The sequence below is a fragment of the Aythya ferina genome (genome assembly GCF_964211825.1).
Source record: "Aythya ferina genome assembly, contig: HAP1_SCAFFOLD_92, whole genome shotgun sequence".
NCBI lineage: Eukaryota > Metazoa > Chordata > Aves > Anseriformes > Anatidae > Aythya > Aythya ferina.
The window spans coordinates 497,434-523,608 of record NW_028181425.1 but is presented as its reverse complement, the minus strand read 5'-3'; the positions used below and the strand labels follow the sequence as shown (position 1 = coordinate 523,608).

General features: G+C 42.3%; 1 long non-coding RNA gene across 1 annotated transcript; it reads left to right on the top strand.

Moving 5' to 3' along the window:
• Nucleotides 1–19,509: 19,509 nt before the first annotated feature.
• LOC311428547 lies at nt 19,510–21,553 on the top strand. Its single transcript, XR_014687763.1, has 3 exons — nt 19,510–19,828; nt 20,653–20,731; nt 20,923–21,553. It is a non-coding gene; the product is annotated as an uncharacterized lncRNA (long non-coding RNA).
• The last annotated feature ends 4,622 nt before the right edge of the window (nt 21,554–26,175 follow it).

Genomic DNA, 26,175 nt, shown 5'->3' with positions numbered 1-26,175 from the left:
CTACAGACTATTAATGACGATTTAGCTCTATTGCAGGGCAGGAGTGCAGAGACGCAGATTACACCGCCAAATGACCACTGGCAGGCTTGTTCACAAACAGCTGCTAGGGTTGCAGCTGGCACGGCCTGCAGCCGTATAGCAGACGTTACACTCTCTTTCCTAACTAGTAATCATGTGTCTCATCCATTTGTGGTGAATGGTCAGTGGCAAAAAGAAAAGGGGGAGAGTAAGGGGCGACAAAGACAGAAACGGTACCAGGAGGATGCCACTGACACTAACAGCACGGGTAATAGGAATAGTATAAGTGACACAGGTGCAGGGCAGCGGCGGGCACTGCCGCGCTGTGGGGCGCTTTGCCTGCTGCTTGCCCTCACCTGCCTGTGCACTGCCGCCGACAGTGCTAGAACAAAATGCGAAGACTGCTCAGATGGCAGTGATGAGAGTGCTTGTGTGAAGATGTGTGCTGAATCTGACTTTGTGTGCAACAGCGGTCAGTGTGTGCCAAACAGATGGCAGTGTGATAGGGATCTGGACTGTGAAGATAGGTCTGACGAAAGTTCTGAGCTGTGTCATATGAGAGCATGCTGGGTAAATGAAATCAGCTGTGGTCCTCAGTCAACCCAGTGTATCCCAGTGTCCTGGAAATGTGATGGTGAAAAAGACTGTGACAGAGATCCTGATTGCAAGGATAGAAGTGATGAAATTAACTGCCCTTCTCAGACCTGCAGGCCAGACCAGTTCAGATGTGAAGATGGGAACTGTGTCCATGGGAGTAGGCAGTGCAGTGGTGTGAGAGACTGTCTGGATGGCACTGATGAAGCAAACTGTAACAATGTTATTCAGTGCTCTGGACCTGGCAAATTCAAGTGCAGAAGTGGAGAATGCATAGATATCAATAAAGTGTGTAACCAGCAGAGAGACTGCAAGGACTGGGGTGATGAGCCCCTGAAGGAATGCATCATAAATGAATGTGACTGTCCGGCTGGGTTTGAGTTTGTAGACAAGAGAAACTGTGGAGATATTGATGAATGTCAAAACCCTGGTATCTGTAGTCAAATCTGTATCAACCTGAAAGGTGGCTACGAATGTGAATGTAGCCGTGGCTATCAGATGAATTCTGCTCCAGGAACCTGGAAAGGGCCATACGGGTATAGAAATACAAATAACACCTGTGATTACAATGACGCTGCTAAGCAGGGTTTAGGGGTTTATAGCATGGAGACAAGGGGTCACAACTACAGTGTTTGGAACAATTGTACAGCTTTGGCCTTACCTCCTGATGTTTTTCTGATTTGTGGGGATAGGGGCTGGCAAGGTATTGCTGCAAATGCTACCAGATGTCCATGTTACTTAGATAAACTCATTGTATTTGCTCCTAGCTTGTTACAGTTGTGTGAGATCACCAGACATAAATGGGCATTGCTTGCACCGGATTGCAATGATAATGTTGAATTGTGTGGGGTTGCAGCTAGAGCGGCATTGGCAATTTTAGTTCCTGGAGTGGCATCTGCGGCCGCACGTAACAACTGCTTGGCTGCGGGGATCGGCTGTGGTGTGGACGCCCCTAGGTGCACCCTGAGCGTTTTGTTCGGAGGGGACTCCACTCTCAGCCGCTCACCGCAGGAGCAGACAAAGATCTCCTGAAACTGCAGACAAACAGTATGTTTTCAGCTGCTGGAGGGATACTAACTGGAGTGTTAATAATTGTATGTGTTATTCTTAAATGTCCAGGTATTTTGTGTTGAAAGTATTTGTGTAAGGGTAAGGTTTTAAAACAAAGTGTTGAAAGTCATTTCATGAGGAACACAATGAGAGACAACACTTGTTTGTTTGCTTATCATTCTAAATTATGTTCTTGTGGTATGATTGAGAGTGAGATGTGCCAGAGGCCTCTGGGTGTGCGATTGTGCTCTGTATGTGTGATTGTGCTGTGTACTGTGTGAGTGAGAGCGCGCTTTTGCCACAGTGCAGGTTATTGCCTTAGTGTAGGTTTGCCATAGTGCAGGTTATTGCCATAGTGCAGGTTTGCCACAGTGCAGGTTATTGCCTTAGTGCAGGTTATTGCCATAGTGCAGGATTCCGGAATATGGCCCTAGTACAGGTTATCATTGCCATAGTGCAGGATTCCGGAATATAACCATAGTTCAGGTTATTGTTGCCGTAGTGCAGGATTCCGGAATATAACCATAGTACAGGTTATTGTTGCCACAGTGCAGGATCCCGGGCTATAGCCATAGTACAGGTTATCATTGCCATAGTGCAGGATTCCGGAATATAGCCATAATTCAGGTTATTGTTGCCATAGTGCAGGATTCCGGAATATAGCCTTAGTACAGGTTATTGTTGCCACAGTGCAGGATCCCGGGATATAACCATAGGGCAGGCTAAAAGCATAGGAAATTGGTGCCGGCAAAAATCAGAAGAAATGGATTTATTACAGCGCTGTTAGAAAAACGGGGAGTCAATTGGGGCAGGGCTAGTTGTGATCGGTTGAGCAAAATCAAGTTTCACTAGTACGGAGTCATTGTTTGAAGTAGCCACTTGGAGAAATTTAAGGGAATGTACTGTTTAGACCTTTTCAACTCACAAATTCATTACTTTCCTGAAAGAGCACATGAGAAAGAGTCAATATGGTATCAATCCTTTCAATCAATGGTTCACTGATTTGTTTGAAACAATGCATAGATGGTTACTGGGATTAGTCAAAGGGGGATTAAGGATTCTGTTCATTGTGGTGTCAATCATCATTACACGTAGTATTGTGATAAATGTGGTTAAAGGGTTACTTGCAAAATGTTATAGGGATTTTGAAGTGGTGCCGGGAACAGGTACCCAGTGGATCACTGCAAAGTGGACTGAAGCAGTTTTAGAATCTGCACACGCTGAAGACGACCATGAAGAGGTTCCTGATAATCATTCTGACAATGACGTGGGCTGTGACACCTCAAGGACTGTCAAGAACAGCCTTTGATCACCATCAAGTGATTAGGTTTAAGTGTGTTACTATTAGATTGTGTTACCATTAAGTGCTTACAGTAATTGTAGTGTTATTAGGATTAAGTTATATAGTTGTGTTATGTTATGTATTTGACATCTGCTGTAAAACCAAGTACTGCTTGTACAAAAAGAAAACAAGGGAATTGTTGGGAATTGGCATAATTGTTCGATCTAAGCTTGCTTTAAGCAACCAGGGGTAGGCCTTAGAAATCTCAGGGCCTGCTGTAGCTGAGCAAACCAAGCTGCCAGAGTAACTATGAGAAGCTCCCACTGCAATGACTCCCACATCACCCAATTAAGGAACTCAGATAATATTGTTATCAGCAGCTGGCCTCAAGGACTAGGTCTACGTGGCCGTTAAGCACAAAGGGGGTTGTTTTCCTAACTTCTAATCAAAAGGGGGGTTCTCTTCTTGCAGGTGGTGTTATTTTCTTAACGGTTTGTCTGAGTGCTTTTGACCAATAATCTTGTGTGAAACACTGTCCACCCCTGTAAAATTCACTATAAAAGTTGGGCTATTCGGGCAACAAAATGGTGAAGCATGATCTGACTCTGCTGGTGTCTGTCGTGCTTTCGTCCGTGCTTCGCAACACTGAAGAATCTTCTGGGGCACCCAAGTGACCCCAGAGGAATATAGCATCTTCCTAGAGAGCCCAAGGATATTCTCAGGGCACACAAGCAACTCCCTAGGGCATACAAGCATACCCCTGGGGCACAAGAAAAGCCTCCCTGGGGCACACAAAGTTATCCCCTAATCACACAGAGTTGTGCCCCTGTCACCGAAGCATGTCCCTGCAGCACAGATGCACCTCCCTGGAACAACCAAGCACCTCACCAGAGCACACAGAAATCTTCCCACCACATGTCTATATCTGAGTGGAGAACCCACGCGTCTCCCCAGGGTTCCAAAACACCACCCGGGGCACACAAACCTCTCACTGGAGATGGGAAGCACCTCCTTTGGCACCCAAGATCTTCTGTGGGATGCACAAGATCCTGCCAGGCATCATCTGAAGGCACATCAGCATTTTCCATCTGGCACCCAAGCATCTCCCTGGTCACCCAAGCATCTTTCTGGACATCCCAGCATCTCCCCAGAGCAATCAGGCATCAATCCAGGTCATCCCTACACCTTCCAAAAGCCCCAAGGCTCCTCCCTTGGGCATTAGATAATGTATCCCTGGGGCACGCAAGCAGTATGTCAGAGCACCAGAGAATCTCCCCAGGCCACACAAACACCTCCCTTGAATATGCAGGCACCTCCATGAGGCTTGGGTCTCTCAAGGTGCTGCTTGGTCCTCTATTTAGGTGTGTGGGTAGTTAGATGTCGTGCTGTACGGAAAGGTGGAGCCCCTCCCTTGATGGACAGTAGTGTGTGGGCTGTGATGTAAGCAAGCGGAAGTGGCGCTATGGGCCTCGGGTATAGAACCCCATCTGACTCGACAATAAACGCCAATTGCCATCCACCATATTACAGAACAATATAACATTCTCCATCACATCTGCATTTCTGCAATGACCTTGCTTTTATTAAGTTCTTGCCACTGTAAGAGAACAGTCATTTCCATCTACTTTACTAACTTTTCCTAAATGCTACTCGCTTTGCTACATTTTCAGCTCCAAATTTTGCTATCAATTTACTTCTAACATGCTCATCATCCTTTTGCAATTCTAAATCGTCCTCTCTGCTCCATACAGGGGATCCATCCAAACGCTGCTCTGTCTGCAGAAAGTATGATGTAGTCTCCACTTCACCAGTGTTTTTCAGAAAGGCCTGTGTAACAGCGAACAGGTCCACGTTAAACCTTTCCATGAAGTGCCGCATCGTTTTCACTACTTCTCCCACCACACTGGAAGAAGAGCAAGTGCTTCTTGGTCTGTCTGCCCTTTGTAACCGAGTGCCAGGGACATTGGTGTGTGTGAGCCGAGGGACCGAGCGGCCTGGGGTTGGTCGCCGTGCCGTTCCTGAACCGGGTCGCCACTGCCCCCTGAAGGCAACAAGTGGTGCCAAAACCCGGGAAAACTCCTGGATTTGGGAGAACGGCGGCCGGAGCGGAGGGACCAGCCCGGCGGGGAGGACGCTCCCGGACCAACAAGGAAGATGGAAACCCTTGTGAAGGTCGTATCAAAGTTGTGGAAGCTATGGGGTGGCTCAGCTGAGGAAGCCAGGGGTGCCGGTGGGGAACCAGAGCCTGGGGAAATCTGGGAGAGACCACCGCCATGTGCGCCCCAGTACGGCGCTGATTCGTCGGGTGAAGAAGCCGCCTGCGGGAACGGGGATGAAGTGCTAGGTTTGAGTAACACGTGGAAATGGGAGAAAGAAAACGGTTGCGGGGTTCGACCGGGGAGGAGGTAGAAGCGCGAGAGAGGGGCAGAGAGCCGATCCGAACGGCCATCCGAAAAAACGCTCCAGTGGCGCAAACGCCTCGCTGAGAAGGCGGCGGGGCGAGCCACGAGGGAGAGAGCGGCCCCCCCGCAGGGGCAGTGGGCGGGGCCCGAACTCGACGGGAGGGTACCGGAACTCGGAGGAGACCAGTCAGCCGAGCTCCGACTCCGGATCAGATACCGCTCCAAATTCGGAGGAGGAAATGGGGACAGATAGCAAAAACATCCCCAACCGAAATAAAGCTGCACCGCGAGGGGGAGAAATTCCTCTCACGGATTGGAGGAAAATTAAGATTGCGTGTGCCGACTGGGCTCTATCGGCCATGTTAGCGTTCCCGGTCTGGGTGACAGACGGGGGGCAGAGGGTTCACTCACCAATAAACCCGAAGGATGTACAAGCGGTTGTTAAAGCCATTGCGGATAAAGGGCTTCATTCTGCAATGATCTCCACCCTCATAGATGGTGTTTTCGGGGGAGACAATATGCTCCTGTTTGATATAAAACAAACTTGTCGACTGATCTTTGACGGGGGGGGGGATGATCATTTTTAAACAAGAATGGGAGGACAACTGTATGCTAGCCTGCAGTGGCTAATGGGTATGGACCCAACAGTGATCACCCCCCAGGCGCAAGCCCAGGGCCTGTGGGCCCATGGCAACGCTCCAACTTCCAGTGGAAAATGCTGCCTCAAGGAAAGATCAACTCGCCTACTGTTTGCCAGATCACAGTGGCTTGGGCGCTGGCACCAGTTCGGCGCATTGACCCGACCGCGACTCAGAATAAAACTAATGAAAACTGAGTTTCTGTTCACAGGAACGGATCATCGGACACCCCCGTAATCTGTATACCCCGGTGACAAGAGAAGACAATAAGTCAGCAAGCGTCCTGTCTAAGCCTGAGAGTTCCACACTGGCAGAATCCAGACAACAGCGAAGCGACCTCCGTGGGTGGGGGGCTGCGATGCCGTTGTGTGATCTTATCTTTGGACCTTGTATACTAAATAAGCTTGTGTTGTTTGTTAAAAGCTGGTTAGAGAAAGTTTACATTATGTTGGTAGAACACCAACAACTACTTTAAGAGTGTATTTACTCAGGGTTACCAGTTACCTCCTAGTTTTCTCCTGGTTATTGTGCCTTATGTTTTTTATTTAAGTTATGATGTCAACGTCTTAAGAATGTTATATTTTAGCTAATTTGGTTGTGCATAGGGAGGGGGGAAATGTGGGTAGTTAGGGTCTGGCGGCCAGAAGATGTCGCGCTATACGGAAAGGTGGAGCCCCTCCCTTGATGGACAGTAGTGTGTGGGCTGTGATGTAAGCAAGCGGAAGAGGCGCTATGGGCCTCGGGTATAGAACCCCATGTGACTCGACAATAAACGCCATTTGCCATCCAGCACGTTGGTGTCTGTGAGCCGATGGACCGAGCGGCCTGGGGTTGGTCGCCGTGCCGTTCCTGAACCAGGTCGCCACTGCCCCCTGAAGGCAACACATAAGTTAGTGATACTACTGAAAGAGTTGTGGTTCAGATGTAGATCTGATTTCTCCTAAGCACGCTGAATTCACAGCTGTTGATCCTCCAGAGGAGGCTTTGCAATTGAACACGTGGAGAATAGGTAAATTTCCCGCTGTTGTTTTCCTCTCCTCTTGTTTTGTTTGTTTTTTTTTTTTTTTCCTAGTAGCATAGGCTTAAGACTCTGAAGAAACGGGCTGCTTTTTTTCATTTCCAACACTGGCTGTTCCTCCTCAGTCCCGCCTTGTATTTTTTCAGTCATAGGGTATGTGAATGTAAATTCTTGGGAGAGAGGTAGAAAACTCTGTTTCAACTGGTGTTTTTTTCAGCTCTGTGGGGAGAACAAATAGGGTGGTTTTGAATATTCTGGCTCTTATTCAGAGCAGCATGTGGAGGGAGAGAGATGCGTTTGCTTTTTTAGTGCAATGGCTTCAGAAGCAAGAGGGGAAAAAACACTTTCTCTGGGAGCTGGAGAAGGTGTCCTAATCACCGGAGAGGTTTCTAAATGGTATATCTTTGCGAGTGTTCTGTAGTCCGGAGGTTTTTGTTTGTTTGACTTTGGAAGGTTTTCCTCTTAATATTCACGTCCTTCAGCAGAAGTGAGAAATGTGATCTTATTTTGTGCAGTGTCGCGGACCCTCCGAAATCTGCTGGGAATGATGAATACCTCGCACAGTACCAATGTGATGACGGTGGAGAGAAGGAGAAACCAAGACGATCAAAAGAACGTGACCTCATTTCAAAAGAAAACGTTTTGTCCGGCAAAGAGTCTTGTGAGCCTGGTGAGAAATTGCGGCAAACTTCCTCTCTCAAGTCTGACACTGAATGTAGCTCTAAAAACCTTTCCTCCTCAGCTATTACAGAGAGATGCCAAGATACAAAGGACAAGACTAAAAACACTGACAAAGGGCGTTACCAAAGCAAGAGGGAACGTGCTCCTACTGAAGAGAAGGAGAGTCAAAAAGCAGGTCCTTCCAGCAAGAGGAGGTGCTCTCAGAGCATGGAAGTTGTTGAGCAAAAGCGTCACAAGCAGGAGTACTGGGAGGGAAGCAGGTGCAGAGCTTTCCCTGCTGAAAGAAACAGCCCTGAGAATGGCAGACGAGCAGTCAAATATTCAAACTACAGATCTGGCAGTGGAGGAAGATCAGAACAAGGTAGCAATAGATATTACCGATCCAAAGGGGAAAGAAGTTGGAGCAGAGAAAGATACTATCGAGATGAAGCACGGAGATGGGAAAGATGTAGCTATTAGAACGATTACTATTCACCTCATGCGACAGGAGACAGTAGAGAGAGAAAATTCTCTCACGGAGATGCAGCCCTTGACAAATCGACTGCAACTTAACTACAGCAGGTCACATAAGCGTTATCATTACAAAAGCGGATGGCCTCACGGTTCCCTCTTGAGAGAGGAAGATGTACGTCGCTTTAGCATACCCCGAGCAGACTTGCATCGTTGCTCAGTACTTCAGCAACATTCCGGAAGACATTCTCGTGAAAGACATGCGCTTCCACCTGTGTCAGCTCATTTGGAGAACTGTCGCCAGAAAAATGAAACAGAAGGAAACAGAAAAAGAAAATATACCCGTGCAGAAGGTAGTGAAAGTGAAATAGAAAGGAAAGACAGAAAGATAGAAAAGGAGCTTTTAGGTGGTGAAAAAAATGCAAAAATATCACAAGTTCTAGAAGAAAAAGAAGTCTAAAGATAAACATGGAGAGAAGGATTCCAAGTAAGCAAGGATTCCAGCATGCTCCGCATATTTTATCCTAATTCTTTTCTGGGTGCTTCTCATGTCTTCCTTTTTTTTTTTTTTTTCTCCTTTTTTTTCGTCTCTTTTTTTTTTTTTTTTTTTTTTTCTGGTAGTTTCTAAGTTATTTAGATAGCATCAGCTGACTGTGGATCATGTTGTTAGGTTGATCAGTGAAGACGTGAAAGCTATTGTTGAATTGTGTCAGAGCTTTGGACCACATAATTCGAATCACATCTGTACATCATTCTGGATTAGGTTAAAAGTTTTTTTCTGCTTGCACCTATTCCAGAGCTAGCCATTGTTAATGATCTGTGTACAAACCAGGACCTATGGTCCTTCAATCTGAGGGCTTAAGTTTGCTGCATCTAAAGTAAGTTGCGTGTGCACATAGCACCACAAAACAGCTGACATGCTGCAAATCATCACCTGTGGTAAAATAAATCAAGTTTCATATAGGCAACAAGTGCCACATCTTTTTTTTCTCTTTTTAACTTGCATGTTTCTTTCAGACTTCACGATTTGTGTTTCTGTGCGCTCCACTTTGACAATGCCAATCGCAAGCGTAAAAGAAGAAGAAAAAGGAGAAACACCAGGAAAGTGAAAGGCTCCTTGGAACACTTAGATCATTGTTTCCAGAAGATAACGTGGGAGAAGAAGGGAGAAGATTCACAGAAGAATCCCATCCTCCAGATGGCTCTTCATGTGAGCAATGCAGAAGCGAGGGCAGTAAACAACCTTACAAGGAAAGGAAGCCTTCCAGTGCAGGCGAAAGCAAGAAATACAGCTCCATGGCATCCAATGAGTATATTAAAGGTAAACGGCCGCAGTGTGTTTGAGGAATTCCTTTTATATTAATGTAGAGATTATTTCAAACAGTCTTGAAGTGCTTGATGACTTAACAGTCTGCAGATTTATTACCAAATCAAAAAAAGCCGACTTGGTAGACTATTTTTTTCCCAGTTTTGAATGACCACTAGGAAGAAGGTTGTTCTGGCATCAAACAGGATCTTGGCTTCACCCGGACAAGCACTATCACCCATTTTCATGGCACTTTTTAAAAGATCAGTAGAGAATATTTTACAAGTTGTGCAGAAGATCTTCCCGTATGCACAGCTTGCGCTAAAGGAGGACCGACAGCAAGATATAACCACAGCATCCACTTCTTTATAATTCTGCTAAAGCAAAAACTTGTGGTTTGTGCAATCAACTTAAACCTTTCAGACATAATGATGGTAGAATTTTATTTTTTGCATGTGCATGTCTTTCTTTTGGGCATGTCTGGAATATAACGCATAGGTTTTATTCTGGATTCAAAACTGAAATGCCAAATGGAAGCTCTGAATGACTCAATACACAGTAAAGGACGATGCGTTCTCTACTGAAGCATCCTGCTTCTGATGGCAGCTAAGATAATTAGCATTTGTAGAGGTTGACTTGAGGTTTGAAGTATAAGGCACCTATTTTTCTTTCAAAAATCAAAACTCAGATCTTTGGAGGGGAAGCATTTCTAGGTCAATGTTTCTAATTCCTTTCTGAAGAATGTCAGGACCAGGATACAAGTATAACTGGTCTAAGCTAAATATTGTTTTAGCTATCATCATTTTTAACCAGTCTCCTAATTTAAATGTTTGTGGATCATACTATACATGTGCACGTGAGATCAATTAGCATTGATACTTACTAGACGAATGGAATTCTGTGACCATCACATCCTTTATCACCGTGCTTTCATTGTGGGAACCTCTTCCAGAAAGAAATGGTCTTGTTTTTTTTTTTTTTTTTAGTTATTTAGCAACTGCAGAAATTGTTCGTAATCTCCTTTATTCCAAGGGGGAGAAAAAAATCACCAAGAGTAGCATACCTTATACATACACATCAGTGGGACTTAGTACAGCTTTGTAGGGCCTTGTGCCATCTCCTTAAATCTGTGGTGGGATGAACTCTAGGAAATAGCTTTCAGTGTGTGCTCTCAAATGAAGAAAGGGTTTTGGCACTTATTTAGAAGCTGTATTAATGTAAGAGAAAGAGACAAAGGCTATTCAGGAAAGTTAACAAACCTCTTTTGCCTTTCAGAGCATTTCAATCCTATTTTACAAGATGATATGTTCGACGGTGATGACGATGCATCCTTGGTTTCTGGAGATGAATTAAAAGATGGAATGCCTGACGGACCAGAGAAAAAACGCCTCTGTTTCAGCAGGTAAAGAAAGATAGATCCCTGTTACGTTTAAATTCTCAGGTCTGCTGAGTCTTTTAAACAGTTCCAGCTGTTCAAAGTGCGAGGGGTGGTAGATGAAGGGGTAACATCAAGTTTGTGTGTTGAAGAGGTGCTTGGTATTCACAAGAAGAAAGGGTGAAGGGACTAAAGTTGTAATGAAGTTGCTCTGAATAACTAAATTGAAAAGCGCAGGCTTCTCTTCCTAAGCCAAAGTGATCCGTAGACTACCAGAACACGTTGACTTAATCCATGGCGTTCTTTGAAAGACTCAAGACCACATAAATGTGCTGTCTGTCCTTTTAGCTAAAAATACGCCAACTTTATGGGTTTGTGTTGCCACCTTTTGCCCTTGTGTTTTCCAGGATTGTTAAACCAGTAGTGAATTATGTAGCAGAAAGAAAACTGAGAAATGGCTTGTTAAAACACCTTGAGAAAAATTTGAACGGTGTCTTTATTTGTTAAGCCACCAAGTTGTGTTAATCTTTTGGTATTTTAGTATGGAAGTCATGCAAGCCCACAGTTGGAAAGTTAGATCATGTTGTTGCAGCTGGATCAGTTATTTTTCTCAGTTTCTATTGCTGTGCTGTCCAGAAGATTTTCTGTGCTTCAGAGCAAGGCTAAGTCTCTAGCATCTTTGATTTAAGCCAGCAAAGGTACAGCCTGATTGTAGTGGGGAAACAAATGCTCCTAGCAAATTTATTTCCTAGTAGTAAAGCAAGATTGCAGGGATATTAATTTGCAGTCTTGGTTTAGTAAAGAATAGGAAACACAAGGGAAGAAGATGAAACATTTGGGATGACTGAATAACTTAACTGGAAATCTTACATGTATTTAATATACCACTGCCATTTGGATTATTTGGGGAGGGAAAAGAAAGTCTATAGGAAAAGTACTTGGAACATCTGTGTGTCTGTCTATTCAGCACCTCATTTATAAACTTGTTTTCTTAACTCTTGTTCTAGGAGTGCTTTCTGCGAACCAACATCATGCCGGCCCCGTCTGCTAATAGTAGGAAAAGAAGGGTACGGCCAGGTTTCTTACGTGGCACCCGCGGTGTTGCACGCTTTGGAGAAGTTTCCCGTTCACACCCTGGACCTTTCTGTTCTGCTTACAAACGTTGCACTGCCAGAAGAAATCTGCGGACACGTACCTTTTTATTCTCATCGGATTCACTGACTGTATGTAAAGGATCAATCGAGTTGCAAGTAAGGTGAGCAAAATTCATTGGTAATGGAGGTGGCCTTGTTTTAATGTGCCGGGATGTTTGCTTCTGTCTGAAAATCCCCTTTTCTTTTAGACAAAACCACAAACAATCTGAATGTTGTACATGTCCACATTTTCCATACTCAATTTCACAGTGAGGATGTTGCTAGCAGCTCAGAAAGCTGGGCGGTGTTGCTAATAAGCATCTCTTTGTGGAAAGAAATGCTGCTCATGTCACTGGGATCCAGAAAGTAGTTCTCATTGCCTCCTAAGACTGTGTGCTCCCAGTAGATGGCTCTGTACCAGACTGCATGTCGGCTACTTTTTGTAGCCTTCTTTTAAATTATATTAGTAAGGCAACCAAGGTTTGGGGCTTCTGTTTATTTTGTTTTCGCACGGACATACACAACTTGTGCTGTTGCAGTATGTGCAATAAAAGCATTAACATTCACAAAACACTTCATTTGCACGCTGATGTGGTTTTAACTAGAAAAAATGAACAGATTTGGTGTTTTTACGTTTAGGCAGGAAATCCATTTTCTTGTTTGGCATCACTACCTCAAAATATTTTTACCTTTAGTGGAAACGTTTGAGAGCCATACAAGTAAGGACAGACATGTTACATGACTGAATACTGATGTGTCCCATAAGAGGGACATTTCCTTTCTTTGTTATGCGATGATTGTGGCTGTGGCCATACAGCTACGGTGTCTAGCCACTGCCTGAATATATCCTTCCCATCTTCTGACTAGAGTTCTCCGAATACTGATAATCTGAAAGGGTGCACAGAGAAATTCCTTATGTGAAAGGATGCTTGCCACTCTGTTCATGTAGTTTCATTTCATGGGGCAGTCCAATGGCTATGTAGCTATGTATTAACAGGTTATTCTACGTGTTTTAGTTTTCTTACCCAAGCTTTCCTTTTCAGTAGCTGATCCGAAATGCTCAGAAGACAGCACCAAGCATAATTTATGTCCCAGATATCCATTTATGGTGGGACAATGCTGGACCTGCTTTGAAACTTACTTTTCTAACTCTACTACATAACATTCCAGCATTTTCGCCAGTTTTGCTGCTTGCTACGTCTGATGTATGTCACTCAGATCTCCCAGAAGAGGTATTTGTCAATACTTTCCTTACTATTTCTTCAGTGTCTTGTAATTTATGAATGCTTTCAGCATCAAAATGCTGTGCTTTGTTAAATGCATGCTGTTATTACTCAGGCACCCTAACAAATCACTTAAAATTTGCTTAGAGAAAAAGAATACTGTGAAAGCATCTGCTTAAGGTTTTTTCTGAGTCAAGCAAGTGACTTTCACCCCTTTCTCATGCATGCAAATAATAAATTAATACAATAATTCAGGTGGCTACAAAGTGGTTCAGTCAAGAATATGCAGTGCTTGAAATGACAAGAGGATGTCTTTACTGAAGAGATTTCTTCTGACAGTCTGCCATTCCATGCTATGTTGGGTAAACTGCTAATAATGCAATTTAGTAGAGAATTGAAACACTTTGATTAAAAAAAATAAAAAATCAGTTTCTTTCTTCAGATAGGCCAAAGCATTCCAAGCTGGAAAGCTGAGTTCCAATTTCTGCTAAAGTAACTTTGGAATTGAATTCTAGTTGTATTCCTAAATAAACTGTAGTAAAAGTACATGCAGGACTTCATTGACTTCTGAGAGTTTACATTAAGGGAAGGTGCCCAAAACAGGACCACACTGTTCTCATTCTGATTATTTTGTCTCAGTTATTGGGGGAAGAGAACGGGTCTAACCTAGAGGTGTTAATTATCAACTGCTTTGAAAGTGCTTGAGTTCCCACAGAAGTTTTTGTACAGGTTGTAAATTCCTTCTAAAATAAGTAGTGAAATTCCTTACCTACCTTTTAATACTAGAACTTGAACATGGAGGAAGACGTAGAGGTACTAGCTACTTCAGACACCTTTTGGTAGAGAAATAAAAACTCAGCAAAAAGCCCTCACTTGTCTGCTGAAGCCTTTCTCTTCCCTCTATAGCCATAAAGGTTCTAAGTAAAGGATGCAGCAAGGCAAGTAAATACAAAGGAGGCGCTGTTGGATGTGGTGAAAGCCATTACTTTATCAGTGTAGCGTACAATCCCTTCAGCGAGCTTTAATTCTACAGGTGATTCTTAAAGGCGATATTTGAATTTGCCGTGCCAGCCTGTGAAAATGTAGCCTTTTAAGGCCAGGAAGATAACTTTTTTCAGTTTGTGTTCTTCAGGTTATTCTTAATTTGAAAAGGTACTCGTCTTTTTGGAATAGAATATGAGTTTTTGTGGCCTTAAATCTGAAATGTCTTTCCTCCTTCTGCTTTAGATCCAAAAATTATTTAATAAGGAATTTGGAGAAGTGTGCAATATTGAATTGTCTGGTAGGGCAGAGAGAGCAGCTTTTTTTGAGGACCTAATTCTAAATGAAGTGACTAAGCCTCCTGTAAAGAAAAGAGGTGAGGAGGATATAAGAAGTACATCTAAAACTTTCCTATCAAAGTTACTAGCTCTTTGGGATTTGCTTTGGTGGTCATTTTCTGTCAGTAATTTGTCATATGTCATTTTGCTGACTCTCAAATGTCTCTTATGGGATTATTCGCTGAAAGCCCTGGTTTCATTCTAAAAAGCCAGTCCAAATGCCAACACAGTTTGCTCATGAAAAGGCTTTGATACGTAGGCATGTCACAGCACTGAAAAGCACAGAGATCTTTCCTTATAATTACAAACAATATTTACAGGACTACTTGAATGAAGTCTAAAGCCCTTTCTTGGACTGTCAGTTCCTGTGGGAACAGGAATAGGAGCAGCAGTTTGTAAAAATAAGTTTTGAGGTCCTGTTCTCTGTTTCATCTGGAACTCCTCAATAGGAATCAATCATAAGTGCAGTGTGTTTTCTTTTTCCTCCAATTGGCTGCTTAGATCCCTTTTTCTCCTTAATTTATTAGATAAGCCTAAACTAGGGGCGTGTATTTCAAAGACAGATGTAACTTGAATATACCTGCGGATCAGCAAAAGTCCTCTTCATGTGGGCATCCACTGGCTTTTCTTCCCCTTTTCTCCTAGGTTCTTGAGCTGTGAAAAATCTCGACAAATACATATGTCCTCATCTGAACTAGTCATTAGGCTCCTCTTCTGGTCTGAGGGAAGAAATCAGCACCTCTCGGCCCAGTTATCTCATTCTAAAGTAGATGCCTGCAATAGGTACTTCACAGGTGCAATTCATGCACCTTTTCCTCAATGTCGACAACAAAGAAAATGTCGGATGGCTTGCTCAGCTTTCACTGTTGTGATTTTCTGCAGCAAAGTGAAATAAATCTCCCACCCTCAGTGTTTCTTCTCTACCATGCACGTGCTTCTGACCTCCCTACTTCTTGTTGTCCTCTCCTAGCAGCTCTAATGCCAGTTGAAAGAGCCCTTCCATTTTTGAGAAGCAAACTGGTTAATTTCAGCATCTTCTGATGCATCGCAAATGTTCAGAGTTTTTAGGAAGTCGTTTATTTAAAGTTTTCAGAATAATTTTGGTAGACAGTGTGCAAGGTTAAGAAAACCTCTGAATGCTTGTATTTGATCTGCAGGTACCTGACTATGCCACAAGGATTAAAGAGCCGATGGATCTTTCAACAGTTCTGACTCAAATTGACTCGCGCCAGTACCTCGCTGCAGGAGACTATCTGAAGGACATCGATCTAATCTGTAACAATGCCTCAGAGTACTACCCGGATCAAAGATCTACAGGTGAGGATGTGCTTTTTAGCCCTAGTTTAAAATATCTGTCAGATGTATAGATGGATAAATGCTGTGTGTGGACAATAGACTTCGGATGGATTAGATGATTTTGGACATCCACAGAGAACATCTCATACCACATTGTAAATATTTTATCATTTTGCTACTTGGGTATGGAATTGTGATACAAGTGTTCCCAAGGAACTAGTGCTTTTGTTTTAATTAACTTCGATGTTGTTATGCTGAAAATATTCACTGAGATAACCTTTTGGAACCGACCTATGAAGAAAGCAATTTTTTCTGTGATCAAAACAGTTTCATTGGTTGGTAGACAACATTCAGATAAAGTCTGTAAAATTTCAGATCGTCACAGCGCCTATGTTTTGCAAGACACTGCATATTCAATGGTGAGGAACGAAATGGATACAGAGTTTGGACGACTTTGTGAACAAATTAAAGAATCTCGTGAGAAAAGAGGTACATGCTTTAACGCTAAGGATTTGAAGACTTGTCTCTGCATTTGTAACTGAAAATGCACGGCAAAGATCTTTGGTATCTATTCTTTATTGCAAGGTCACACCTCTCCAGCGTGTGCTCCATGCGACAACTCCAAGTCACCACGGCAGAACCCTGCTACTGAAGACGAGAAACCAGAGGAAGAGAGTAATGAAAATGAGGAGATGCCAGCGGCACCTGTAGATGCCAGTACACCCATTTCTAATGGCAAGTTGCATTTTATTCAGCTGCTCTTGTCATTCATACCTTCTCTGTTCTTGAGGCGCAACAGGTGTCTCTGATGCCTGGCTCTTTATGCCAGAGGTATTTTGTTTTCAAATTGACTTCCAAATGGGAGAGAGAAATCCAGAGGTCATTCATTCAATATAGTGATGAATTAAAGTTCAAAGAAAGTTGGTTCGTTTGATGTACTCTTACTGGAAATTCATTTTGTAAACAGAACGACCCCTCACTCAAGGATATCACAGCTTCCCTCCCGTACTAAAAATGATAGTACTCACCCTTGTAGGAGCAGCAATGTGAAGAAGGTCAAGGGCAGTAAGAAGGGTTCAAAGCTTTGATATAACAAGCCTTACACTTTTTTTGACAGAGCTCCTAATCAGCATCTTTCGCAAGGTCTGGAGATGGGAGAAAAACTCAAACTAGATTTTAATTCTAGGATGTATAATGTCAAGCTTGACTGTTCCTCTGAACAGTCAATTGAATTTAAATTTTTTTAATTTAAATTAATTAGTTTAGTTTTTTTAATTTAAATTCAATTGAATTTAAAGTTTTGAATTTAAATTCCAATTGAATTTATGAAAAAAAATCCAATTGAATTTAAAGTTTTTTTGTTGTTGTTGTTTTTCACGAAACACTAAGTTTATGTGAAAGGTTTTGCTGCAATATCTTTTTGCCAAGGATATTAAGCTTAAGTTATCCACAAGAAAATGGTGGGGAGAGGGAAGCTTTAGTTTTGAAAGCTTTTTTTTTTTTTTTTTTTCCCAGGTTTTTCCTGAGCACAGCAGCGTTTAAGTGTCTGCCTGCCATTAGTTGCCCCACTACCAAGTCAGGAGGGTTAATTAAACTTGCGTGAGGCAGAATTTCTTTATCTGAATCTACGTGGTTTGCATAAATATATTCTTATTTCCTTCTTTCCCTAGGATTATTCTTCTACCAGTATTGAATGTTTCAACGGACACCGTTTAAGATCAATGAGAAAAAGCATCCTGCGGTGTTCAGTCTCCAGCTTTGAAGAAAGTATGGCGATACTGAGGGGAAATGTCAACAGAAGATGCTTTTCAAGGTACTGTATTTCTGTATGTTCAATCTCTGTTCGATCTGTAGATTGAAAAGCAAGAGAGAAAGCATGTGCAGTGAGTTGTGGCCTGATAAACCTCTGGCTAAAATCAGCAGAGGCCTATGAGCATGCTGATGGCATACCAGTACCTTAAAACTAGAATCCCTCTTCTCAGTGGAAGTCTTCTGCTTTTCTAAAAAAAACGTGTTTTTTTTTCCCAAACCCCTTTGAGGTGTTGTTGTGGTGTTTAGCTGCCGGCCGGGTTAAACCACACAGCCCTTCTCCAACCCTCCCACCTCCCTCTTTGGGATGGGGGAGGGAGACGGGAAAGTGAAGCCTGCGAGTTGAGATAAAGACAGTTTATTAAGACAGGAAAATAATGATGATGATGATGATGATGATAATAGTACTGCTAATAGTAATGTGTACAAAACAAGTGATGTGCAATGCAGTTGCTCACTACCCGCTGACCAGTGCCCAGCGTAACCCCTAGCAGCCCGGCTGCCCCGCCCTATCCATGGTGCAGCATGTTGTCATAAGGCATAGAATTCTTTGGCCAGTTGGGGTCGGCCATCCTGAGTCTGTCCCCTCGCAGCTGTTGCTGTGCGCCGATTCTGATCGCTAGTAGGAGAGTGAGACACCGAAAGTTCCTTGGCTTGTTGTAAGTACTGCTCTGCAGCAACTGAAACATCGGGGTGCTATCAGCACTCTTCTAAACATCCTTTCACACTTCCTAAGCCAAAACATAGCAACCTACCCGCCACTAGGAGGAGAACTAACTCTGTCCTAACTGAAACCAGGACATGTATCTTTTCCACTTGGGTGCTATTGCTCATAATTTTGAGAATTCAACATGAGCAAGCTAGGAAATGTGGGTACATACAGAACCGCGTGTATATGGTACGCAACAGACTTGGGATGTGGATCCTGCGTGAGGCCTACAGGCTTCTCTTTGTATACCATGGAGCACTGGCTTGTAAACATGGTGAAATTTCCCATCCTTGATGGGTCTAATACAACAAGTCTTTCCTCCCTTCTCTCCCCTGTCCTCTTTCTTAATGTAGGCAGTTGAGAAAAACACAGGTAAGTGGCTGTAAGTCCCCGGGATACCTATTTACGCTGGTTACTGAAGAGGATGGCACTTGGTCACTCCATGGCTTTCATTTGGCCCCAAAGCCTTCTGTAGTCATCTGAATTCACTCCTCAGTGACTTTTCTGTGAAGAGAGGTAGGTGCAAACAGGAGATTTTATGAATTCCTTGGGGAGGGAGCAGTGTGAATTGCAGCTTCGTAGGCACAAAGCAAACTGTTCTAATTGTGCAAAGTAAATTGATACTTGGTAAGTTCAAACTTAGTTTTATAGTTGGCAACCACAAAAGTAAACCTTAGCTGTGATCCTACCAGCACAGTGGTGTAGCTCTTCCCTTCCCCTTGTCCTCTTGGCTCTTTTAATGAGAGTGCAAGCAACAAACCTGTGCCAAAGGGTGCTGTATAGTAAACAATGGGCAGGCTTTTTTCTAAAAAGCACGAGTTTGAGTTATGTGGTGTTTGGGTGTTTCTCTTGAAACGATTCTTACCTCCTTGAGCTGTTAGATCATAATGCAGGAAATGAAAGTGCTGCATGCATAAACAGAGTAATCAAACATACACCTCTAAGGAAGAGGCTTGTAATGTAATAGTGTTTGTTTTGAGCACTGTTAGATACAGTTTGACATGAATGGAGTGAAAACACCTTAGAGAAAGGTGTTGATTGTTCTCACTTTTCCAAGACAGAAATAACTGGAGTAGATTTCCCTCCTGCATGGAACAAAAGTTGCACCTTTTTTTTTTGTCTGGCTAGCTTTCAGTCTCTTTAAGAATTTCTCTACAGGTCACAGTTTTAAGTAGACGGTGTAAACGTGCAGAGCAATAAGTAAGTGGAATGCAGTGGTTGTGACAACAACTTCTGATCTGAAATGTAAAGAAAAATCAATCCACTTCAGGGTGCCTTTTTTGTTTGTCTGTTTCCATTTTACAAGAGCAACGGTGAAATAAGGAGAATCCCATCTTCACTGTTTCAAAATACTTTGTTTCTGCGTTTCAGTCACCAGAACATTGAGGAGTAGAGCTGGTGCAAAAACTGTGAGACGAGTCCACGGAGAAAACAGGGACTTGGAGCTGCGCCGCAGCTGTAGAGTCGGACGCAGTCGGTACTCTACTACTAACTCGTCCATTCTATTTGACAAACTTATAACAAAGTAAGTCATCTTTTCTTGCAGACCTCTTAAAATGATCTTTCTTAGCAAGCCTTTGCACTATGGCATGATGTTGGCCTCGACTTGCTCTGTATTTTGACAGCAAAGAGGTATGGCTGCTCCTGGCATTGAGAGTTCAATTTGTTGAGTTTTCCCCATTTGGCAGTTTTCTTAGCATCAGAAGTGCCTTCATTTTTAATGAACTTTTTGTTCCATACTCACAAAAGTGAATGTAATGCTTGATTAAGAAACTGAGGATGGTTTGATACAGTCAAAGCAAAGTAGTCCTAGCGATTCTGCATTTCTGTCCATGGTTTATTTCTGTTTCTGAAGCCAAAATTGTTTTCTGCTTCAGAATTTGCTTTCCTTGCATTTCATCATTTTCTACAACACGAAACTTAGATTCCCATGTAGAGAAGAACAAACAGCCTTTCCTCGGTTAACAAAAAATGACTTAATGCTACTGTGCAGAGCAACTTAAGAAGGATTAAAAGTTGACATAATTTTTTTATAACATCTTAGTAGGATGTCAGAATTCTTATTTTCCTCCTGCATTTAAATATATATATATTTTAAATGTGCTCAGTAAGAGGGGAAAATAAACCTGAAAACAGCGTATGTTTGCAAATCCTCAAAAGCTTGTTCTTAAATCTCTATCAAAAATAAAGATTTGACCTAATTTTTTGGTAATGTCTAAAATCTTGGCTAAGTGTCAATGACTTTTGCTTTGTGCGTACTACATTAAAATCTCTTACTGATTATGCGTGCTGTTTTATTTTGTTCATACATGCCTAACTTTGCTCTTACATGTCAACTTTGTATCTTAGTACTGCGGAAGTTGTGCTACAAAAAATGGATGAAATGGAGCAGATGCGTAGATGCCAAAGATGTTGGGAAGATGTTGAGGTACAAATGACAGAGCAAATACTCCGTCAGTTTGCCATTTTTGTAGAGTATTTCACGTAGGGAAGTAACTTAGTTGTAATTTTTATTTGAACTGAAATAACTTCCTTCCAAAGAATAGTGTGGTCTAAACTACCATTTGGTCTTGCTCTCTGGTTATATCTTCATGTCTTACTGATACGGTTGTGCTCCAGATATCTTTTAAGAGTGGAGGAAGCATCTTCTGCAGAAGATGTGGGATAACGGGGAGATGCTGAAATGCATGTCTTCCACTCCAGTTTCTGAATTGCCTTCTGCATTTTGAATAGACGCTGTTTACAAACAGCTGTTTCGGACTTGGGTTTTTACTCCAAATGTTACTAAAAGCTCTGCCTGGGGGACTGAATATGCAAAAAGACTGGTGCTTTCCATCAGCTTGGCAGTTTAAGCTGTTTAGCTTTTTATCCGTAACTCCTAGATCATATTTCTCGTCATGCTCAGGAACGCACTTACTTGGAAAGCTTAACAAAAGGCAGTGCATGGCTTCCTGTGTTGGTCACTCGCTCGAATTTTGATTCCTGTTAATGTCTTTTTTCCCGAGAGCTCACAAAGAATCTCCAGTATCATGTAGCTTTAATCATCTGTTACAGGCAAATGGAGCTGTTTTCTTTAATTGACCTAACTTGCATTTTAGAATTCTTCCTTGGTTGCAAACTGCTCCCAGAGTTTTCAGGAACTTGAAGCCTTTCAAATTTCCAGCTGAATGAACTGATGGCTACTTTATGTATATTTGTTCGTGTGCTGGCCTTGCCTGAGAGCTTAAATAAACCCCTGTCTCTAGAGGAACCCCTGTTAAAGCTGTATGCAGCAATCATACTCCTCTGTCTTAGTTTTGCTCTATTAAATTAAACTATTTTATTAAATTACTGTTTCTTATGAATGATAGGCACATCGTTTTAAAACTTCCCGATAACCTACTTTCATAGCTTTTTGTTTAGCTCTGAATTGCCTTCTTTTTCTCTCAAATCACAGAATGGTTGAGGTTAGAAGAGGCCTCTGGAGGTCACCTGGTCCAACCCTCCCCTGCTCAAGCAGGGACACCTAGAGCTGGTTGCCCAGTGCTGTGAAATGAATCCAGAATTGTCCACGGTACTTTTTATTAGCATCTCTCACACGCCTGTATGATTTCTTTTGGTATGTCTGCTAGAAAGGTAGTTCTTTTTCCTTGGTTCTGTCACACTGTAGGTTATTAACCTATGATTAACTAATGCACTCAGTTTTGTATCTGGGCAAGTATTTAACCACTGCATGTACTGAGCGCTGGTTTAGAGCAGAAATTCTTGTTACTGATTGTGGGTGCACGCAATCATATTCCCATTCTCTCCTCTTGTGCAATAATTTATTTTTTGTGTGTATACGGGGTGCCTCGATAATGTTACTGTGTAAGCATCAACAGACAGACGTGTCTGTCAGTGGATGTACATGTATGCACGTCTGTTTTTCTGCACGTTTGTGACCGATCTTTCTTGCTGCTTGGAATTAGGAGAACCTTGATATCTTGACCTGTGTGAAGTCGGACTTTGAAAGAACTGGACCTGGCAGTCCAGATGAGATTGGTGAGTTCTGGTTTTAAGTTTTCTTTACTCTGTTCTAACCAAAAGCCTTGTCTTAAACAATTGAAACAAGCTAATCTACTGGGTATTTGTCTTCTGTAACAATTCTGTGTTGCTATTGACTTCACAAGCCTTAGTATGAGCTCTAGGGCTGTACTGTAGTGAGCTCAGAACAGGTGAAAAAAAAAATACAGCGCTTTTCCAAACTGCTTACAAGATAAAAGGCAACAGATGGTTGTAGACAGGTGGGAATGGAAAGAAATGGACAGCATTACTCAGCATGCGAAACGGCGATACCGCTACAGCAGGAGCGTGACAGTTTTCATGGTTTTGAGCAGCACAGCAAGAATTTTCAGGAAGCAAGATAGATAGGCTGCCAGAAGTGTATGAAAAGCTCCTCCCAAGCGTGAAGCTCAGCAGGAGGGAAGATAGCGTTGTGCATTTCTGTGTTTAGGAGGCAGTCACCGTAAGCTGCTGTCAGGGCCTGTAATTAGGAGCTGTCATCTGGGTACTCAGTGACTTGTGGAATGAGGTTAAGCCACGAAAGCCCATATTAACTTGGAAGTGATGGGAAAACTTACAGTTTTTGAGAAGAACGTTAGTTGTGATTAAGGCAGTAAATTAGATCATCCTTGTAGGAGCTTTCTAAACAGATCAGAACAGGGCAAGACTGTACTTAAGGACCGAAAAGGGTGTTGCAGTAGACGAGCTGACGAGTTAGATTATGTGATAGAGCTCAGCTGCACACCTGCAAAGGAGCTCAGAGAGACAGTGACAGGAGGCTGAGCCCCAGAAAATACTTTGCTCCTCCCTTCAGAGGCCCAGAGGAGCAGAGAGATGCACAGTGGCAGGTGGGAACCCGAGGGAAGTTCTTCAGAGGAAGAATGGCTGGGCCATGGACTAGTAAGGGAGAAGCAGAGTTGACTCCTTTGGAGGTTTAGTTAGGAAAACATTAGCTCAAAGTCTTAATAAGAGGAGCTTGAATACAAGGAGGGGGCCAGTCTAGAGGGAGAAGCTTGGTTAAAGTGTGTGGGTTTCAGGGAGCTGTGCAGTAGAGACTTGCAGAGAGGAATTTTAAATAGCATGTTGAATGGGAAATCAATTGATGATCAAAATGCAAACTACAATTTTAAATCAGGAAAGAGCTAGAATATACTTTTATAATGAAAAATACGCCAGAAAAGAGTGAGGAAAGTGTCAGTGTTGTTATAAAGGAAGTTATTGGAAAAAGGAAAGGGTTAGAGGAGCACTAAAGCAGAGAAATTCATGCTTTTGTGATAGAAGTGTTGGAACACCAAGGACTGGAGATGGTAGTGATCACAAACTCATTTACTGATCGCTCAGTTTTCTGTGTGCTGTCTGTATACCCCACGGCACCTACCTTGCATTCAGAAAGCAATGCAACCTTTGGGGTTAAAAAATAAAAACCAAAGAGGGCAGTGCTTTCCAAGAAAAAAAGATAAGTCCTTTTGGCAAACAGGTAGGTGAACGGAGTATGTATGTTCCTTCCTCGGTGTCCTGCTGTTAACGTGAGAGGATATTCTCCAGAACCCAGTAGATAATTGCACTCTGGTTCTTGTGTTTTTTACCATCTTTCATGAAACAACTTCAGGTTACTTGACAGAAGCTAATGGCCTAAGCTTATGTGCATTTGGCATTGTTTTCTCATTGGTGAGCTTCAAGCCTGTGTCTGGCCCATTATTGCTCCCAGAATTTGTGGCAGAGCTAGACTTGGACTTAGATTACTACGCTTAGTCTTAGCACTACAGATTATTAAAACCCTTTCCATTAAATACTTTCTCAAACTAAGAAGTGACTTTCTGAAATAGCTGTTTTCAGAAGATCTGCATCTTAGCTAAGCAATATGACAGAATTTTGCCTGTTGTTAAACACTGAGGCTGACGACAAGTCCATCAGCAGTTTCAGAGAGGACAGAACAATGTCTAGATGCATGCTCATCTGCTAGGATTTGTGATTTCTGAAACGTGACTTGCATAAATTCATCTTAAGGTTTTGCAGGATCCACTGTGTCATTAAAATAACGATAGTAATAAAACTTACAGGCATCTGTGTAATGCATTTTGGATTTCATATAATTTGCAAAAGTACTTAACGATTCGGTGTCATTTTGTGGTACACTACAAACATCAAAAGGAAGTGAGAACAAAGAAAATGATGGTGAAGATGTTCCAAGGCGTTACAACCTTCGACAGAGTAAACCTGTTGACTGCTACCAAGCTCCTATGGAAAGTAGGTTGAACGCACAGTTTCTCTTAAAACCTTATTTCTTGCACATAAGTGAGATAAAATTTTTGAATGTAAATACATGTGTTTGCACACACAGTTCTGTTTCAGTTCTGTACCTTCATTCTGCACATGAACTTCACTGTTTTTATCAGACACGTGTGTCCTGTGCACATTGTATTTCTTTGCTGTTTGGCATGCTTAGTGCTATGTATCCTTGATATAACAGTAATTAATCACACTTAACAGTCTTGCTCTTGTGATTTTCAGTTCACCTTTAAACAGGGCGTAGTTTTCCACTTGTGCCATGCACTGATGAAAAGCAAAAACAGTTAAAAATTCTTCTGGAATTAGGGATGAGTGAAACACGTGGCATTTTCTTTATCTTTTGATATCCTCCTCTCTTAAATGTATCTGTATCATTATTCTAAATTCTTTCCTTTCAGTAAGACAAAGAGATCGAGAGAGGACTAACTCGGGCCAGCCCCATTCTGTCAGACAGAAAGAGTCACTTGAAAATGCTGGGTCACAAAAATATAGAAGACGTGCCAGGTTGGTGTATGGCTAGTGATAGCTCTTACTTATCCGTAGAGCTGTCAGTCTCCTTACTGCATAATGCTTCAAAGGGTTTTCAGTTTAGTGGTAATTACAGAGTAAGTTTATGATCGGTACTTTGGTAGTCTTAAGGTAGAGAGGAAAGAAATATTTGGAGGGGAGGAGGTGGATACTTTTAAGTTGGTTTCTTTTTTAAATCCAATATTTGTGGGTCACTGATAAGATGATTATGGAGGTAGTGTCTGAGTTTCTGTAACTGAAATTCTTTGGTTCTGGAACTGAAGCCAGAATCCCCCCTTAAAAATCTTAGTCAGACTATTTAATCTTGAAGGATACAAATGATTTTCTTAAAACCGAAAATAATTTTATTCAATTTAGAGGGAGAGGCTTTATGGAAGTTTTGTTAGATTTAAAAAAAAAAAAAAAAGAAAAAGTTATCACTCAAATACTGACTCTAGTTTCTGTTTGGAATCAACTAATGTTTCTATATGAAGTTAACCTTAAACAATAAAAGATCTAAATGAAATGATAAATTGCCTTAGTAATGATAAAGGCTTTTTGGATTCTGTAAGCAGTTAGTGCGTAGAGAATGCTGTTGATTGCCAGATATTTTGTTGAGCATTCTTGAAAGCAGACAGTTGTCACGAGGAAAATCATGTCATGGCCTTTGAAATCAGATTCCTAAGGAGTACAATGGACTGGAAAATAGATCTCAGAGTAAATTTTGAGATAGAATTCCCTTAATTTTTGGTGTTACTTAGTATCTGCTCTATTTTCTTTTTAACTTTCTGGTCTATATGCTTGCTTGCAGACAGAGACGTGCAGATGACATCAGTGATTCTACACCCTCTTGCTCATCTCCCTTGCTTAGCACGTGTGATACGGAGGATGGTGGTGAGAGCAGTGAGGATGGCGAGAGCAACCAAGAAGGTTGCTGTCGTTAGAGAATAGGGGAGGGATGAACCTCCTTCCAATGAATATTTAGCCATGTTTAAGTTTATCTGAATGTAACTGTGTAAGTTTATGTCAATTAATTAGGTCTTCTATATATTAATT